The sequence below is a fragment of the Pongo pygmaeus genome, chromosome 17, assembly GCF_028885625.2.
Source record: "Pongo pygmaeus isolate AG05252 chromosome 17, NHGRI_mPonPyg2-v2.0_pri, whole genome shotgun sequence".
Classification (NCBI taxonomy): Eukaryota; Metazoa; Chordata; class Mammalia; order Primates; family Hominidae; genus Pongo; species Pongo pygmaeus.
In genome coordinates, this window is record NC_072390.2 from 168,275 (window position 1) to 173,650 (window position 5,376).

A 5,376-nucleotide genomic window follows, 5' to 3' on the forward strand; every position below is an offset into this window, starting at 1 on the left:
ACTTTTAAAGGATTCATGTCTGGTTTCCAATTTCTGAAACTTACGAGTCACTGATTCTTTGACTGTTTCCTTCCTATTTAGAGAGTCTGGTAAAACAATTAAATTCTTTTTATTTCTTCTCAATCTAATATTCATATATAAATATATTTATATTTTCTATTAATTTGCCTTCTATAACATATATGACTACATTAATTGTGATCAGCATTTCACTTTACTAGTCCTCTTTTTGGCTCAGCCTATTTTAATATGTATTCTGTATGTTGTACATTAAATTGTTTTACAACACTTTCAATACTTTATTTTTCATTTGCCTCTTTTCCAAAGATAGCTTGACAAGCTCGTAGTTTCTTTCCACATTATTTTGCTTTTTTGTTTTTCCATTATATTGACTTAAACATTTAAATATAAATTCAATATCTGAGATTTATGTGCCATATAATTTCTTCTGATGCTTCACCCCAGTAGCTCATCTCCTTGTGTGCAACATAATTTATAATTTAATCCTCACATATGGGAGACACCACATTCCAATGCCTGCAGGCAGTGTCTCTTTGTTTATTCCATTTGCCTTGTCAGAAGGGAACAACCCACATGGACCTGACATTCTTGTAATCACATGCATCTGAGTGGAGCCCTGGCCTCTTAGGTTGATTACTTCTCTGGATCATTACCTTTATTTACTTCCAGTCCTGGGAAGTTTTCTTAATTTCCTTTCAACTATATTAGGCATTCTGTGAATTCTTGTAACTTCTTGGTGATTTTAATTGTCTGCATTAAGTGTTATATTATTTTTCTGGAAAGCAGAAATATCAATAATTGCATATATGAGTGAAATATTTTACATAGATTTTCTATGGCATCTATCACCATGAGAAATTCCAAGTTTTTTTTCATTTGAAACACCCCTGTCATCAATAGACCATATTGTAATAATTTGTAGAGTGTGATTACTTTATATCATTAGAAAATTAATTATATATTATGTACATATTTTTGAAATACTCCACTGCAATAAATAGTATATGGTCAGAAGTATTGTTTTCTCTAACATAAAACTAATATGAGTAAAATTATTTTCCTGAATTCAGACCTTCTGGCTTCAATGGCCATTCTGTCTCATTAGGACTTCCCTGATCCATAAAAGACATTTGTATTTTTTGTTAATTCATAATTTATTGAAATGAATAATTTAATGTTATAATGTTTTATGGCAATTTAGGACATTTTCAATAAATATATTGAGCTTGAGGCCCTTGCTAAGTATTCCTTTTGTACTCAAAATCAGATTTTTCTGGCACAACTTCATTGCCTGCAATGGTATTTATAAGAAGTATGAATGCCAGCATATGGACTATTTCAATACTGTACTCATTTGTTTATGTATAAACATTTCATTAGCTATGAAACAAACCAAATACAAATGCTGAATGTACAGTATATATCAACATATTCAGATTCTTCACCGAAGAAAACAATAAAAGACGAATTTTCTGTGACATGTCACCTGTTCATTAGTTCTTTAGTATGATTTAGGCTATTCCAAATATAAGAAAATGTATGCCTCACTATTCAGGTTGTCTCAACATTTTTTATCTAGGTCCTGAAGGGCATAAAAAAGAATGTATATTGTCAGATTTATTTTTATACATTTTAGATGTTTCTTTTGCTGTATTTTCTGTGCATACTAGTATGAATATATGGAGACAAGGACAAATGAACATTTAAGTGGTTATATGAATTTTGCTTATATGGCTAATTGCTTATATGGATGTTGTAAATGACAAGATAAAATAGTAAAGTTTGATAAACTTATCTGTGCCCTGTGAACTTTAGTTCACTTACTGTATAATTTAATTCAGTCACTAATAATTAGTTTAAAAAGTGTTTTATAAAAGCTGCAAACCACATTTTATTACACATTTCTGAATCAGGAAGGGGTAAACTGTGACACAGCTTTCTTGTGGCACTGACTTTTTTGGGGAGAAACATTCTGCAATAAAATAAGAATTTCCAAACTCTATAAAAAAGCTTGAGTTTTCTTCTGTGATTAACCTTCACTCCTCAGTCCCTTTTACCCAAGGAATGGTTCCTAGGTCATCTTTTGGAAGTTTAGTTTCTGGAAAGTTTTCAGCAAACCTCTCCTGTGCTTTGTCCCAGTTGTTGTTGTTGTTGTTGTTGTTGTTTTGGAGAAGGTGAGTCTCTTTAATTGAGGACGGTTTGTCTGTCTCCAATCCTGCATGTGTTTGCCAAAGCTGAAGCTGTATTGGAATTTTTATTCTCCCACCATCCCTCCTCAGGCCTTCTCCTGTTTTCAACGCATCTTTTTCAACATCTTCTGACCTTTGTCGCTATCAGTAATTTCAGAACGAACAGATGCAGGAGCATCATCTCTTTGGAAATTTCCTTCACTTCCAATCTGCTCCCTATGTTTTCCAACTCTATCTTTATATTTTTGATTCTCCAGTATCTTATCATTTTTGTAGTCTGTATTCTGTAAACCATATTTTACTCGTATATTTTTAAAATCCTTTTCTTCTTTCCAACTCGTTTCCTTCTTAGTTAATGATGGACCAACAAATGATTCATCTTTCTTATCAAGGAAAACGTGAGCTGTAACCTGCCCTGGTTCACATCCAACACAGCTATTACTGCCAGGGAGAATGTAATAAGATAACACAGTGTCTACAACTTTCACTTTATCTCCATGCTCAGGTTCATAAGGGTCACATTTAGTTTTCAGCTGAAAAATCCATTTTCCGTTAACAATTGTTCCATTTTGACTGCCTGATCCAAAAGGACATAACTTTGTAAGTCATGGTTAAAATAGATTTCTGCATGAAACTTACACCAACTTCAGGGATTCGAAGAGTATGCTCCAAATCATTTTCTCTTCCCATTGTAGCAGGTTTTACAGCAGTAATGATGAAGAATGATCCTGTCTGTAACACAGGTGATCTAACGACAATTACTCTCATATATGAGGGCCACACTTTTTCCTAATCTTCCTCCTCAGTATCTTTTGCAGTTGCATTGCCTTTACTGGTAATGCCTTCATCATAACTACCCTCGGTCTGAGAGTCGTAATTTCACCTTCTTCTGGTTCACTATCAGTCTCTGTGATTTTCTCATCCTTAAAGATGAATTGAGATGTTTTCATTAAGAGGAGATTCCATAGCATTTCCACTAACTGGAACAGTGAATTTTGGGGGATTATTTTTGTGATGAATGCCTATTTTGGCTTTTTTTTTCACATTTGTGAAATTGTTTTTCCCCTTGCAGCTTGTATGTTCAACACTGAAGGCTTCTTGATCCTCTCAATTCAAATCCTTTTCCTCACTTTTTTTTTTTGTAGAAGAGTCTGGATCCTTTCTTTTCACAATTTTTCATTTTTGTTTTGTGCTATAAGTCTGAAAATGTTGCAAATCTACTCGAGAATGAAATCCATAGCGACCACTTCCCACATCACAGTAGTAATAAATTAAATCATAATATATTTCATTCTCAGAATCTTAATAGAAACCAGTGCTGTGGTCAAAATACAGGCCAGTATTTTCATCATAACTTAATCCAGTCTGTGATAAAGCCGCTTCTGCTGCACCTCTCAAACTTCCATCTAATGACGAACCTTCTAAGGACGTATCTTGTGCTGCTAATGCAGATGCTGGCTCCTGTGAATTTGAGGCAAATGACCCTCTTGTCTACATTTAACATTTGGTGTCTTATCAGTACCAGGGTGAGCATCATTTTCTATTTATAACTGGTCGTTAGAATTCAAAGCAAGAGTTTCAATATCCTGATCTTGCTGATTTGACAGTTCAGTCACTCACTTTGTTTGGAAGACTAACATCATTAGAGTAGGTCTGATAATAATAATCTGAGATTGACCAAGGAGCATGGTTCTCTGCGAGTACTTCTACATCAGACTTTTATTATCTCCATTTCTCCCGCAGCGGAGTACGTGACTGAGTTCTTCCAGCTGCGTGCGGAGCTCCTGGCGGTTGCTCGTTTCGCTCTGAGCAGCCGTCCTGTGCGAGGCCATAGCGTCTCCCGTTCCCGCACCTGCCGCCTGCAGCTCAGCGTTCGGGTTCCAGCTTCTCCGCTGGGCCAGCTCGGGCTCGGAGAGGGGGAGGAGAGGCCACAGCGAAGGCGCTGGCGGCGGGTACGGGCCCGAGGCCGTGAGTTCGGGAGTCCGACGGCTGCGGCCTCTGAGGGGCTGCGCGGGTCCGAAGCGGGGGCCGGCGGAGCCACAGCCACGGGGGCCGCGGGAGGAGCGTCGAAGTCCAGGGGCCAGAAGCGCTCCGGCTGTTCCCGAGTTGAGCTGCAAACAGTGGCCAAGCGTGTTATAAATCGAGTTTCCGTGTGGCTAGATATGACCTGCTGGTTACTCTTATTTTTTTTCTCCATTCGTTGAGCTATGATTGACAAATTGAAAAGTGTGTATTTTTAGGGTGTACAATAGAGTGTTTTGAGATGTCAGTAGTCTTTAAATCACCTCAGTTAAGCTAGTTAGCATATCTATCCCCTCACATAGTTAATACGTTTCTGTGTGTGTGGTGAGGGCACCTGAGATCTACTCTCGTAGCAAATTTCAAGTACACAGTGTTGTTAACTATAGTCACTATTCTGTACATTAGGTCCCAGCAGTTACTCACCTTGTAACAGAAGGTGCCCCCTTCCATGGAAATCTCCCCACTTTCCCCACTTCCTAGCCCATGGGAACCACCGTTCTACTGTTTCCATGGCTTTTTATTCTTTTATTTTTATTTACTTTTTTAGATTTTACATACAAACGAGATCATGCAGTAGTTGTTCTGTATTCGGCTTATTTCACTTAGCATAATATCTTCAAGATTTATCAATATTGTAGTAGATGAAAGAGTTTCATTTTTATTAAAGCTGAAATTATGTATCAGTTTATTTATCTGTATCAGAGGAATGCAGATACCCTTGATGATCCTGATTTTATGTCCTTTGGCTATATACTCCAAATTGGGATTAATGGTAGTTCTAGTTTAAAAATTTTAAGGAACCTCCATACTGTTTTTCATAATAGCTGCACCAATTGACATCCTCAGCAACAGTGGACAAGTGTTCTCTTTTTCTACACCCTAACACTTTTTATCTTTTGACTGTTTGATAATAGGCATCCAAACACCATGATAAGGTGATACCTCATTGTGATTTTGATTTTAATTACTCTGATAATTAGTGATGTTGAGCATTTTTTATATACCTGCTGGCCATTTGTATATCTTTGGAAAAATTGCTATTTATATATTTTGCCCAATTATTAATCAAGAAATTGCTTTTAATTCTGCTGTGGGTTCTTTTTTTGTATTGATTAGTATGACATATATTTTAGATAGTAACATA

General features: G+C 36.5%; 1 pseudogene; it reads right to left on the reverse strand.

Moving 5' to 3' along the window:
- Positions 1–2,037: 2,037 nt before the first annotated feature.
- Positions 2,038–4,682, reverse strand: LOC134738492 (angiogenic factor with G patch and FHA domains 1-like; annotated as a pseudogene).
- Positions 4,683–5,376: the final 694 nt, after the last annotated feature.